Genomic DNA, 15,214 nt, shown 5'->3' with positions numbered 1-15,214 from the left:
GCTGCCTGCGACGCGCTGATGAGATCCAAAAAGATCGAAATCGCGATCCGCGTCTGGCAGTTTCGACAGAATACAGACCACTTCGAATTATTTTATGGTTAGTTTAGGTTATCCTGATTTGAAATGTAAGGTACCTGAGTACCTACCTGTAATGTTTTAACGGTAATCCAGTGTATTAGTGATGTAGACAATTGGATTTCGAGGTGATGTGATATCGCGAATTATACTAAGAAATTATGTGGTTAGGTGCTAGTTCGCTTCTAGCACCGCAGTGCCGTCGTTTTTAACAAGTTTTCTGAAGGAAGATCAAATTACTGTAGAAATCAATACGATCAATACAAATCAGCATAACATATAACTCTGCACTACTTTATCAAACAGGACAATTGTTGTAGCTTCTTGAAAGGTATCAAGTTATGAGATATCGTATTATCTTGAAATTAGAATATTTTTACTGTTAATTTGTTAATATGATATTTGTTAACTTTCATTGAAACGCAAACATCTTAAACCGCAGTTATTTATCTTGGATTCTTATTTCCATCTTCTGCTTTTCGTTTTTTTTTTCGGAAGTCAGATATCATAGGATAATTTAAGAAGATCATCACATCGTTAGAAATGTGGTGTTATTGGCGGATTAAGAAAATACCGTAGCTAGAAAAAGCTAGTAATGTAGAGGTAAGTATTGAAAAAAGTATGAAAATAGATGACGCTATGGAAACTAATATGGTATATCATGTGTTTTTTAATGCTAATAATTACGTAGTGTTTTTCTCTGAGCAAAATGTCTTGAGTTTCTTGTCTTTAAAAACGTACGCCTATTGTTCAAAATAGTAACTAAAAAAGCTAATAAATCTCTCGAAAGTTTTATTGCCTAAGTAGCCATGCCAATTTGAAAATGTATTTGGTATATATTAGACAAAATATACAACACGTTACTATCAGTAACATCCTAAGCAATTCAAAGAGCTACACTTGACATCGCAAAAAAATTTGGAGCAGGACCCTTTATTTGTATTTACACTGAACTCGGGTAGGATTACACAGTCTACTTACTAAAGGCATTTCGTATTTACTTAGTTTTTAGCATTTGCATTTGTACAAACTTGTCTCTTTTACTACTGTCATTTAGAAAACATATGCCCGTAAGCCGCAAACATAAAAACAACCTCAATCGATACTTGAATGACGAACGAAACTTAATCCTTCATTTGAAATCTAATTACAATGTACGTAAGCTCGTGAGAGAATCCTAGAACATTTGATGCTTCCACTGTCCTGTTTGAAGCGAAATTCCTCAGTGTACTATTACTCAATAACTATACGAAACTTTTGCAGTGTCTTTGCCAGTATATAACTGTGGAGCTTAGTAAAAGAGACAATTTCGAACGACATACATCGTGCCCTTGGTTTTACAGTGACAAAACTTTATCACTATAACATCCCCCTGCCCTCTAGCACGTCTAAAAGCTCACTTCATTCTAAACTACCCAGAAATAAGGGCTAGAAACGTTATGATATCGATTAAATTTCAACATACTTGCATGTGATGACTGAATAAATAATGAATAAGGTTACATTCTATAGACAGACTGATTAAGAATCTGTCCTTAATATGTATTGTTGTGAACGAATGCCGCAGGCGATCGATACCAAGAGCGCTTTTGATGTGCCCGAAAGCCAGCAGTCGCGAGTCGAAAATCATTTAACACTCGCACTACGAAAGTAATTTACGAAAAGTATTGTGCATCAGAGTACCGTACCTATCCTAGTAATCTCTGCCACCCTGAGTACTGCCCTCTTTGTGTGGTTTCTTTAAGAACCCCCTCATTATGGTTGAACCTAAGGTCCGGCTCCCTAAATCATCGAAACTTGCAAGCCGATCCACCCACTCTAGATTGTTTCGTCAAGGTTCAAGTCCCGTCCGATCCGTTAATCTTTATTACGGTAAGATTATCAAAATATAGATTCTTATTTGCTCTAAACCCGAAAAAATCTACTTCATATAAATCCAAAAAATTTTACAGTATTTATTGTTCTTTTTTTTTAATGAAAGCTGTAAAAATTAAATACAATTAAACAATGTCTGATTTCTGCCACTCCCAAGGTTTCACTTTCTGTAAGTCTGTCAATTGTAATTGTATATTAATTAGGCCAAGAATAAATTAATCTATCTTACAATAAACAAATGCATTATAATTCTCATGAGAAAAACTGCAAACGCATTTACAAGTAACGATGTAATAAAGAAGTAAAAGAAGAAAAAACTGTCTCACATTTTACTCTTGCTAATACATTAAGAAAAATAGTCACGCCCTAAATTTTCTTAATTTTAATCAGAAAACTTCTCCTCCACGATACCAACTCAACTGAAACAACAACGACATTAAAGAAATATTATCTAGTAATAAATTTTGTGCTCCAATAATATTATTTACTATGCTGTCAAAGACAGATACCGTTTTTGGTCGTTTATAAATTCTATTACGACAACTTAAACACTAAATTACATTGAAATCCGTTATACCTCAAATCTCAAATCGATTCCTTTATGAAACTTTCCATGTTAACTTTTATCATATCATTATATATGCAAGAATTCCCGGCTATATAACAACTGTCCACCTATTATCGACATTGTATGACTAAACCAACCCCTGTTTCGTCCCCTAACGTTAAAGTGAATGAATAGAATCGCTTACACGCAATGTAATTATTTATTAACCATTTTTACCTTACACGAAGAATTTTTATGACAATGCAAACATTACAATTTTCAAATGTAAATGACTGAATTTGCCGTAGAACTAGTAGAATTTGTTAGGTAACTTGTAATAATCTCAATTTTGACGTGTTTTTCTTAATTATTACAATTAAATTTGTAATATCAACTAAAACACCTATTAGAAAATTTATTGCTGGGGGGATTTTATGTTTACAAATTCGGGTCCAATTTGTAATTTTTATTATTTTCCCTTACGGAGCAATGGGCTAGTTGAGATAAATTTGTAAATATCGATTTAATATTTAGATAAATTTTCATTTTTCATTTTCTCCGTACTTATAGGGATTTTTTTATTTGTTTCTTCGGGAGGACCTACCATGATTTTTCAGCATAGCCGAAAGCAATACCTCATTTATGAACTACCAGAGTTGACAATCGAAAGAAACGGAGTTCATCCAAGGCTAGACCAAGTTTTAGGCATACCATTGACCTACCAAGAATGGGTAGTTTCCTCAGTCCCAGACCTGAACCAATGTTGGCTACATTTCTTACATAGAACTTTTCAGTTAATTTTAATGGAGTACAACAGAACAGTTTCAATAAAATATGGACACACTTGGGTCATCATCATCATCATAGGGTTGTCAGTCCTAAGACTAGTTGGACACGCACTTCCACTCCTGCCTATCCTGAGGTAATCTTCGCATTTCCCTAGAACTAGAACATCCCACATCTTTAACTATTTGCGAACAATAATCTGATTTAGGTCCGACTCGTGAAATATTGCATCTTCCCTTATTGCACTTATTAATGACATCCCCGAGGTAGTCCCCGGTCGGACGGGGGACTAGTTTACGTCCGGAGTGCTTTACCCCAGAGGACGCCATCATTCGCATTTGGTGTATTTTGGTTGGGATATCATAATGTGGTGATTTCCCGTTGCTTTCCACATCGCAGTATTGTGCATCAGATTGTCGTGCCGATCCTCGTGAATTGAGCACATAAAGAGCTGCTGCTCTCCTTCGGGGACTTGTTTTAGTCTGGTTTCTCTGTAAGAACCCCCCAATTATTGTTGAACCTATGGTCCGGCTCCCTAAATCATTGAAATGCGCAAGCCGATCCACCCACTCTAGTTTGTATCTGAGCTACGACAAGGTTTTAGTCCCGTCGGATCGGAAAAATGTGGGACACTTTACGATTTAGCGTGTCATCAAATAATCACTTAGGCATTTGTAAACAGTACAAAAATATTTCGTCGCTTCACGATTTCGAGGATTTTATTGATCCGATTGAGATCCGTGAACCGTTATTCAAAATTTTTTACCTTGATATAAAACGAACATCAACGACAACCAGTTTTTAAAGACTTAAACCGACATTATGGTAAAATTCCATCAATTAGCATCTTATCCTTTCCAAAGTAATCACCCGCTTATGTATATTAGGTGTTTTGAGGCAATAACCAAATTTTAATATCATTTTTGAGATTGTGAATTAGCTTAATTTGACATAAAAGGCTTAACTGCTTAATTGCCGATTCCAACTTAACGAGAGGGTTAATTAGTAATCCCGAAAGTGCCCCAAGTAAGAAGGACCCTCGATGCTATAAAAAGTTTCCCATTCGACCGCCTACCGTTCAAATGAGAGCTAAGCAAACCTAAAATCCCAATTTATTTCCGTAACACGTACCTACAAAAATTTCACTTATACTAAGAATCCTTCTTTTGGAATTAAACTACATTACTCGTATAGAAATATAAATAGCATCGACCAAACCTGCATAATTTGAGAGCTAATGAACATGAAAAATACTTGTTGATAATCTCAGTTTTGGTGTCAAATTTTTATGACATTAGGTTGAGACACAGACACATCAGCCTCCTTTTTAAAATCGTGAGAGTAAGGGGGTAGAGGTTGGAATTGAGAAAGATTAAACAGACAAAATGAAGATAGAAGCGAGTGAAAAATTATTTGTGAAATATTACTGACCCAGCACTTATTTAAGCGATACAAGAAAATCACAGGAAAACTTGGATCAGGAATCGAATCGGTATCGTGTCGAATGCTAAGAATTGAGTTCCTTTTTTTTTTTTGTAAATCAACAAAAACAAAAAATATTTACACACTAAAAATTGAAAAATTTAGTTAATTTTAAAAAAAAAAGCGAAAACCTACCTACTTATATGTACAAATTTATACTAAAAGGTAGTAAATATACTTTTAATTACATCAAAGCAAAGTTTAATTTAAATTTTTTTTTAAAAATCTTAAATTGTAGACAGGAAGAACAAATCTTTGGAAAAAATCTCTATTCACCGTTATACATCTTTTTCAAGTACCTAGTTTAGGCTCTTATTACTGGAACCGGACAGTTGTACCTGGCCATTCTTTCATTTGACTAATCGATTAAGCTCAGTGGTACGGGAAACGCCATATGTCGCGTTTACATCCTACTGAAACCCTACGTAAAGCACACGACGTCCGGCAAGATATATTACCAACCAAGGCTAAACATTAACCCCAAATCATTTGTTTTTACCGGTCGACGTTTTGAAAATTTCTTTTACTTATGACTATATTGAACATTATTATCACACACAAAATCGCGATCTTCTTTATTTTTAAAATCAAGAATCTTTTTTGTTTTCATAATATTACTTTAGGAGTTAAAGATAGCGTTAGATAAAATGGAATGGTACGGCGCTCTACGGGTGCGAAACATTGGCAATGGACGCGGCGGAAAAGAAAAGGTTGCAAGTGTCCGAAATGTGGTATTACAGGCGATTGATGATGAGGATACCGTGGATAGAGAAGGTTATAAATGAAGAGGTATTAGAAAGAATAGGAGAACAGAGGACTCTAACGAAATTAATAAGAAATAGGCGAGATAGGTTGGTAGGACACCTTCTCGGGCATGAAGGTTTAGTCAGAGACATATTAAAGGCAGAAATCGGAGTTAGGAGGGATAGAGGTAGACCTAGATTGAATTACTGTTCGCAAATAGTTAAGGATGTGGGATGTTCTAATTTTAGGGAAATGCGAAGATTAGTTCAGGATAGGAAAGAGTGGAGGTGCGTGTCCAACCAGTCTTTGGACTGACAACCTTATGATGATGAATAATCTAGAAAAACATTTTGGGATCAGCATCCCCACTAGTTTATACTAATTATGCTGATAAACTACATACGTTGTACGGAATCTTCGGCGCGGAAATCGTACGCGTACTAGACCGATTTTAGGTACATAGTATTCATTTATTTTGTCGATTACTGTACGTTGTTAAATGAATTTAAAAAGGGCAATGTGCCACTTTTTCATAGTGAACGTATTGATTTTGTTTCGACGGATAAAACTAGAAAAAAACAAGCATTTATCCATCTGATTAATGTTGTAGTAGCTGGCGAATGACTGACAATAGTTAGCCATGAACAACAGCACAGACAAAGAAGTTCCGGAAGGTAACAAAAAATATCCGGTGAAAGTGAGCCACTATAAAGAACAAAGATGGGAATTTATTTTTTCGTCCTCTCTACTGCCACGAAAAAGGTGAATTAATCTGACTAGGTAAATTGTCTTTTCATCGAGGTTTAATGTCCCAGAGGAACAACGACGTGTCAGGAAAATCGTGATTGCACTTTTTCACATCAGGGACGTCATAGATTATTACAGTTGCTAAAATAATTGTGGGAATTAAAATTTCAGTAACCCGAACACAGGAAAACTTGTAAGGCTTTGTATTTAAAGAACTCTTAAAAAATCATTTCTATATTAGATCCTTCCTAATGAACTTATTATTAGTAATAGAACAGGATAGGTTAGTAGAATACCTTCTCAAACAGGAACGATTCGTTAGAGACATATTACAAGTAAAAACAGGTGTTAATGTAGTAGTGGTAGACCTTTACTAGAGATTATTGTTCCTAAACGTAGTTGAAGATGTAGGCTGCTTAAGAAACGGGAAGATTGACTCAAGACAGGTAGAAGTGCAACTCGTGTCCAACCATTCATAGGGCTGAAGACCTTATGATAATGAAGAGACTAAAATAATTATAATATTTGTCGAGTACCTACCTGTATACTATTAACCTTTAAAGAAAAAGCGAATATAAAGATAGGACACGAAAAATTTGAAGAAGTGGCTAATTTTTGGTATCTAGGAAGTCAGGTAAGTCAGGATGGAAGGATAGTAGAGATATAAATCAGAGGATAGCGCAGGGTCGAGTTGCCTTCAATAAAAATAAGTCACTTCTATGCTCGCATACGGTTAATTTGGAAATTTGAGAAGGATTGTTAAAGGTGTATGTTTGGATTGCGGCGCTGTATGGGTGCGAAACATGGAGGATGGGCGTGATGGAAAAGAAAAGGTTAGAAGCCTTCGAAATGTGTTATTAAACGCGAATTATGAGGATACCGTGGGTAGAGAAGGCTAGAAATGAAGAGGTAGTAGAAAGAATGGGAGACTCACTAAGAGACACGTTGCTGGGAAACCTTCTCAGGCATGAAGGGCGAGTCAGAGACATATTACAAGCAAAACAGGAGTTAAGAGGATTAGAAGTAGACCTAGATTAGATTACTGTTCGCTAATAGTTAAAGAGGTAGTTTAGGGAAGTGCAAAGAATAGCTCATGACAGGAAAGAGTGGAGGTACGTGTCTAGCCAGTCTTAGGATTGACGACCTTATGATGATGTACCCTTTTCTACGTTAGACACTTGCTAAGGATAATACCATAAACGATTAACCTCCCACAAACATTTTCTTTTCTTGTCTATCTAATCCGTCTTAAAAAGATTTCAGTGTAGACAAATGTAAATTGGACGCTGTTAAGTTTAATAGTATGGTGCAAATGGCGCTAATACCGCAGCTGTTGCTAGACCTTAACGAGCAAGCAGGAGAGAAAAATTTCGTTTTTCTATTTGCAATGATACCGCTATTCGAGCTTTAACGACCAAAGGGTGCTAAAGGTACGTATATGGACTAGGACCAGGCGGCAATTATTCTTGGCTGGTAAATTGCAAAATGCCAGAGACAATATTGATCGTATTAAAAATTGGGTAATTTCGTACTCCGTCCGGTTTTTTGAGATTTTATAAAACAAACAATAAAAATGAAATTCATTTAAAAAAAAGTTACACGTGCTACTCTTATAACCACGATACCTATCACTCTTCAAAAATAACTGAAAGTAAAAATTTACCCAATCTGAAAACTGGTCCAGTTAGCCTAATCTAAGTAAATTACCATATTCACCAAAAATCTCAGGATAGAATATAATCATGCATACTGTGACTCACGACAGTTTAAATAAATTACAAACGCAAATGTTAGTTTGTTTGTTTGTTACAATTTCATGTCATAACTGTCCAACCGATCGTCATGAAACTTTTTGCACACATTATCAAGAGTATATAAAAGGATATAGGACACCTTTTAGTCACAAAAGAGTATACTGTTCCCGAAGGATAGAAAAATTACTTTTATATTGTCGATTATTTTTGACACGTATTTAGGACTCAACGCGACCGAAGCCGCGGGTAAAACCTACCATGGGTGAACATCAATTCGATAGATAAACCCAATTATTTAATCAACAAGAAATTACTAGCAGCAAGTTGAAGTGTTCAGGGACCTACATATACAACTTAATCGGCTAGGATAATTAAATTGAAATTATGTAGTTACTAAACCATCACTTCGTCATTCAACAAAGGACACACTTGACCCACAACAGCTTCCTAATATTTAGTCACACACATACGCCGTAGGTACCATAAACGTAATTAACCACGTGTTTATTGTGAACACGCCGGCAGTCTTTATGGCAGGATAATTACCTAATTAAGTATAACATGCGTTCGCACTATGTTGAAACAATAAAATAAATAAAAATCACCTCTAATTAATTGAGCTCAGTCATATTAGTACAATAACGAAATCACCCGCCCATTGCACAGTCGCCTCGTAGGTATAAGTACTACTTAAATGTCAATAACATGGCATTTAAACTTATATAGATAGAGTTGTGCATATTTATATGATTCCACACTCATCTAGCAAACTACATTTACATTTTATGATAATAAGCTAATAATAACCGGTGAAACATTCCTATAAAACCGTTACAGTTACAATCAATATCACGCAAATATTAACAGCACTGTTAACGCGCACAATATGCAAAAGAAATCGTCAAAAAACGAACGTGCAATTACATATGTTAATTTCAAGTGACGAAAGCGATCAGAGCGAGGCAGTCGAACCGTTTTAATAAGTTATCAACAATTTCACCGTCGCCTTTCTTGCGAAAACAGCACACAATTAGTTACAATTTATTTAGATCATATCTCCATTACCACAATAATTAATATACGTATATACATATATGAAGGATACCATTTATCGCAGTCTAATTTTTTTAGAAAATATTTTTTTACCATACCCCTATCGAATGTGATTTAATGGAAAAAAGGATCATTCCATCCTGCGCGTGATTTTCACACTCGTCACTGTAAAAACTTTCATTTTAGTTAATACGCGATCTGGCTAGGATAAATCTCTTTAGTTAATTCGAGTTTTGACTAGGTAAAACCAGAATTAATATTTTCAGTTGATTCTAGTTGTGACTACACACACTTCAGTAAATTCTAGGTTAAACGTTAAGATTGTAGTTTATATAGATCCACAAATAGCGGACCATGGACTTGGACTATTATATATTTATATTAATTTCTTTTTTGACGAATGCGCTTAGGAACTTTTGGAGAAAACTCAATGAGGAAAACTCACATTTCTAATTTACTATTGCAATTTATGATTTGCTATTTATTAATTTTAATGTATCGAAAAGATGACTTAGCTATATGATAATCGAGTTTTAAATTTCGTTACTAATTAAATTCGTTGTTCTCTTTGGTCAAATACGGAACCCCGGACATATTTGAATGAGCGCCACAACAGCTGTTGTTCATTCACTCGAACGCAGTAGGTATACGTTGAAAAAAAGACGACTACAACACTGTAGTTGTTTATTTGTTGCAGCTCTCGGCCACATGTCAGTCGACTTATAGGTAACTTATTATTATGTAATAATTCCAAAGCAGGAAGGTGAAATTTATTTAGTATTTATAAGCACCACACAGACGTACCTATATGGAGAGAAAATAATTTCCGTTTACCCAACAACAAGCACATGCACAATATGTCAGTTCCATTTTTTTTTTATTGTGACCGCTATACAAAGATTTTGAAATGCCAACAAAGCAATGTCGAAACGTTTGTTACAGTTCAGCAAGAGAGAAATAAATTTTGATCTAAAAAGCTTTCGATACAGTGCTGTTTCATTGTCATTATATGCATTTCAAATAGTATTTAAGCAATTGTCTAGATACACGTATAAAAAATACTAAAAATAAGTAAGAGGGAGGACTACTACAATTTAATTTACGTTAAGTTATAATAGAAATGGGTTTCCCTGAATGTGCGAAATATTACGCATGCAACATGGGATTCAGCCAAATTAGAGAGACAAACTACTCCCAGGTTGCCTTGGGTAAAATGTTAGGTCTGTATCTGGAATTAAATCTAGGCTAGATTACGACGGGAAGGGTTTCTTTGATCAACACATAATCCCTTATCTCCCTGTTTAGCCTGAGTCAACCACCATGCCCCATGGACTTATGGAAACACCATAGTTATTTGTCATAGCAAACCTTGGATTCCGCAGATGGGTGTAATGTTAAATGGAGAGGTAGCAGGGTTAATGGTAAAGAAATGGAGACCCTATCACATGGATACTGCGGTCATTATACCGCAAATAGGGATATCATTACAAAAATATGAATGTGAAAATCAAACCTATTGTCCATGCTGCAGCAACGCTTTACAAATCTTCAGATTTCAAACTCATTTTTATCAAAATAAAAGATAACCTATAGCTTTCTATTAGTCGAAGGATTTTTGAAATCGATTCAGTAGTTCCAGAGATTGCACCTCTCCTAATGTTTTTAATTTTAAACCACAAGATGTAACTCCTTTTAAACTTCATTGTGGTATAGAGAATTGCCAAAATATACTTAAGTCTGTGCACCATCGACACTTATTCAGGTGAACATATGTATGTATCAAGAAAGGTACCCATATCAGATAAATGGCTAGAGTTGGCTAAATCGCGTAATAGCCGCTTGACATGCATTGTACAAGGTTGGGTATGATTGCGAAGGTTTTCCAATCGTAGCCTGAACATTAAAAATTTTCAATTCAAGATTTGAACTGAAAGCTCAAATTCCACACAAAACGTTTAAAAACTTACAACGCGCTTTACGCCTTGGATTTTAAATTTTTAAAGGTTCTATGTGGAATTGTAAGTTGGATTATTACGATTTTAGTTACATTTCTTATTGTAAAAAAATGAAACTCAATCATGCACCTACTGCTTACTGTCACTTCAAGAGGTGCCATTTTTACCTATCATTTACACGCCATTCAAATGTTTCAAAACTAACAATGTGAAAAATTAATAAATCTAAAGTATTAGCTATTTTAAGTTGAAAAACAAACTTTTCTTTGCAACGGACCTTAGCAACAGGTAGCTTGTCAATACAAACGAGAAATTACCTTCGTTACCAAAAGTTTCGCGCAATCTAACTGGTACCAAAGTTACGAATCCTTCAGAATCCTACCTCTTTATGCGCTGGACGAATTGCCCAATTGTTTTCACCTTTTCTTTTCGATATCGTACAATATTTGGAGCAAACCAAACACCATTTCCACAAGAACAATAACAAAATACCACAGGCAACACGAATACTTTACGAATATACTTTCACGATTAACGACACACGCGTTTTATTTTATAAACTAGGTAAAACTCCAGTTCCAAAGCTCACTTTCAAAAGTTAATTGAATGATTCGTTAAATATTTTAGTTTGCGCAAAAACTAGTATGTTATGAACTTGAAGGAGACAAACAGGTGTCTTCTACAAATCAACAGTTATCCACAGCTACGAACTGTTACAGTATAAAGCGACGTACGATATACAGTATACAATTTCTGTTCGTGTAGTTTCCCAGGTGAGCTTCCCCCACCCGACACACGCCGCGCCGGTGACTGTGGCTGTGTGGCGGTTGTTGCGCAATGCCCACTTCTTTTGTTATTATGCGGCTTTGGCCAGTTGCACATTCGTTGGCGAGTGCGTCTGGTTATTGCAAGGTAACGGTATCCGTTGCCGCCAACGGCGTCTTATGCGTTAGATTTATGATCGGTGCCATTTCACAGTTGCTTTTCGAACAAGAAAAAAAATTACAAATCATTAGGTCTACTGTTACAAAGTATCTACTATACCGTAACACGTGTTCAATAAACATAGACCATTTTTAACTCCTCAAAATATATATAGTCCAGTCAGCAGATACACATAATTATTGTATTAATGAGATTGTCCTAATTAATTCTTATACCTTTGCAAAATTTTACTGTTTTCACAAAAAAAAATTGAAGGATTTCTTTTACCTACTTACTAGGATTACTAGTTTGAGATTTCGTTAGGGAAAAAGGATAAAAAGGAAAACATAAGTCGTGACTTTGATGTATATCCCGTCTGTCTATTTGTCACAGCTCAGCTGCTATTAAGAATATGCAATTGTTGTTAGCCACTGTGAAAAATTCTAAAGAACTTCTTAGAAACTTATTGTTACTATTCTACAGTAACGTCTACAATACCTACCCGTTTAACTCAATTAATTTTTAAAACCAAAGAGAAAAGCTTCTAAAAGCTTGGTAATATTAAAGAAAAGTTGGACCTCTTAGAAAATAGCGACATCTACCAATTAATTTGCAACTCTTGTAGTGCTATGTACCTATATTGGCCAAACCGGTAGAACCATTAAAAAACGAATTCATGAACACATAAATGCAATCAATAAAAAAGGGAATTCATTCAACTGTCACCAGTCAGAAACTAGTACCTAACACTAAAATCTTACACCACAATATTTCAAAAGATAGACAATTAATCTTTCTAGCAATATTCAAAATCAAAAAAGCACTTCATTCAAACCTGCTGTTAGTAAATAACCAATTAGAGTTAAATAGTTTTAATATCCCTACTCCCTTACTACTCCACGAATTTATAATTTGTAATCTTACCTAATTTTGCGTGAAAATGGCTGCTGTTTACTGAAACAAATTCGTCGAAATCTAATAGATCTCTTTAGTGTTTTACCTATTTGTCAAATTTTTATAAAGAAGACGGTACAGATATGATATTATGCATTTCTTGCCATAAAAAAATTACAAAACTAAAATTCATTTCAACTAGATACAGTTTTGTTCTCAAAATAATTGTTTCCGTAATTTGGATTCAAAATGAGAACAGATATTCCAGCACTAATTATGACTTTTGTTCGCATTTCCTAAGAACAATTTACCCAGACGCCTGCTACAAGTAATTTTGTCTAGAATTTTCATCATCTTACTAATTCACGACGCTATTAAAAACGAACAGAAGTTGATGTTTTTCCCTTTTTATTTTTAGCTTAAACATAAGCTTTGGAATCAATTCATCAAAATCCGTAGAACAATCGGTAGGGTTTAGGTTTTCATTAAATTTCGCATGTTTTCCAACTAGGAAATTTTAGGATTTACTGTATACGAAATTCGATTAGAAATTGATCATGATTAATTACCTAAATGTAAACTAATTCAAAATTCCAATATTTTTAACATCAATTTGTAATAATCCACTTTTATACTTTTGATTGCTTTTTCTCCAAAAGAATTTCCAAATACAGATACAGTGATATTATACTTTACACAACATAAATTCTAGGCAATTTAGTATTAAATCAGAAACCCACGTCCGTCCTTATCTACGTCAAACATTGGTGTTAAAGAGATATAACTTATGTTTTGAAGCACAATTTGGTATTGAACGATAAACCAATAAGTTACTGTTGGCTGTGGTAACCTTTATTACAAACCCTCCAGTATTTATTGATCTTCATTAGTCAGTGTTATACAAGTTGAAACCTTTTTAATTTCTGAAACGTTTCGCAAGAAAATAATAATTTTTGGTGTGTTGAACTCAATCAAATCGAAAAATGACATTACGAACAATATTGGAAAACCAGAGAGCAAAAAAAAAGGTTTGTCCAATGACAATAATGTTTAGTATGTAAGTGTAATTCATATTCCACAGAATTCAAAATTCGTCAACATAATATTATGTAGACATTGTACGTAGCGCTGTACGGGTGCAAAACATAGACGGTGGGCGCTGCGGAAAAGATTAGAAGCGTTCGAAATGGAAGTCAATAAGAAATAGGCGAGATAGGTTAGTAGGTCACCTTCTAAGGCATGAAGGACTAGTCAGAAACGTATTAGAGGTTGAAACGGGAGTTAGGAGGGATAGAGGTATACCTAGATTAGATTAGTGTTCACAAATAATTAAGGATGTGGATTGTTCTGGTTTTAGAGAAATACGAAGATTAGCTCAGGATAGGAAGGAGTGGAGGTGCGTGTCCAACCAGTCTTAGGACTGACGACCTTATGTTGATGATACATTATACATAGAATGATTAGTATTTCACCTACTCCTATTGCAATTGATGACATCTCCCGAGGTAGTCCCCTTAATCCTTAATAATTGTCATAAATAAAACTTTACCCCTAAAAAAGAAAAGTTTCCCTTGCTATATTCTACATAAACTTTGAGTTCCCTTCGTCCTGTCTCCATTCGATTGTATCCCATTATGTGATAACCCAAACAGTCATTTATCATTCGACTGACACCAACAATGAACTAATGTCCATCCCCGGTGTCCGAATATCTTTGTCGGGATCTCATAAATTCGTGCATGATTAATGAGACGTTTTCACCCCGAAAAGCACTTTGGAGTTTACTACGATATTCCGCTCGTGTATACATATTTGTCACGGCCCTGTTGATTTTTTAGGCAGTGCGGTCTATTTGTAATCCCAAATTGCCAAGAAACTTTGGCAACAAAGGTATAGTAGCGCATAAATTTATCAAGTGACACGTCTGGGGTACCGAAAAACGGCACTGCGAAATGATAGATGGTAAAATAAGCGTTTAGGACATTCACAATTATTGCAAAGAAAATACCTTTGCTTATACGTATGTGATTTAATTACTATTTAGGTGATATAAACCTAAACGTACACCATTCTAGAGAAATGTTTTATTGTTTAAAACACTGGTGAAAATATATAAAAATTCCCTAATTTAACGCCATCAACATCATTAGAGACAGTATTGTAGGGATAGATGTGCAAGGGCAAAAGATTAGTATGCTTAGATTTGCAGATGATATAGCAGTATTAGCATCTAGCAAGGAGGACCTAGAGATAGCTTTAAATAAAATGGAAGCGGTACTGACAGATCAGTACTGTATGAAAATAAATAAAAGTAAAACTAAAATACTGGTATGCAAGGGAAGAAAAAGTAGGGAAAGAGCGAATATAAAGATAGGAGA

The 15,214-nt window shown here is 34.9% G+C and overlaps 1 protein-coding gene across 3 annotated transcripts in view; it reads right to left on the bottom strand.

The window, feature by feature from the left end:
- Nucleotides 1–11,796, bottom strand: part of LOC108741179 — a 37,117-nt gene extending 25,321 nt beyond the window's left edge. The window contains exon 1 of one of the 3 annotated variants that reach the window (XM_018475865.1): nucleotides 11,401–11,796. The gene's annotated coding sequence lies outside the window, so the exon portion shown is untranslated. Of the gene's footprint in view, nucleotides 1–8,615; nucleotides 8,636–11,335 lie in introns of those variants that run through there. The other 2 variants (XM_018475866.1, XM_018475868.1) reach the window with 2 other exon arrangements.
- Between the last annotated feature and the right edge of the window lie 3,418 nt (nucleotides 11,797–15,214).

Source organism: Agrilus planipennis, unplaced genomic scaffold (genome assembly GCF_000699045.2).
Source record: "Agrilus planipennis isolate EAB-ADULT unplaced genomic scaffold, Apla_2.0 scaffold256, whole genome shotgun sequence".
Lineage (NCBI taxonomy): Eukaryota > Metazoa > Arthropoda > Insecta > Coleoptera > Buprestidae > Agrilus > Agrilus planipennis.
This window is presented reverse-complemented; position numbering and strand designations above follow the sequence as displayed.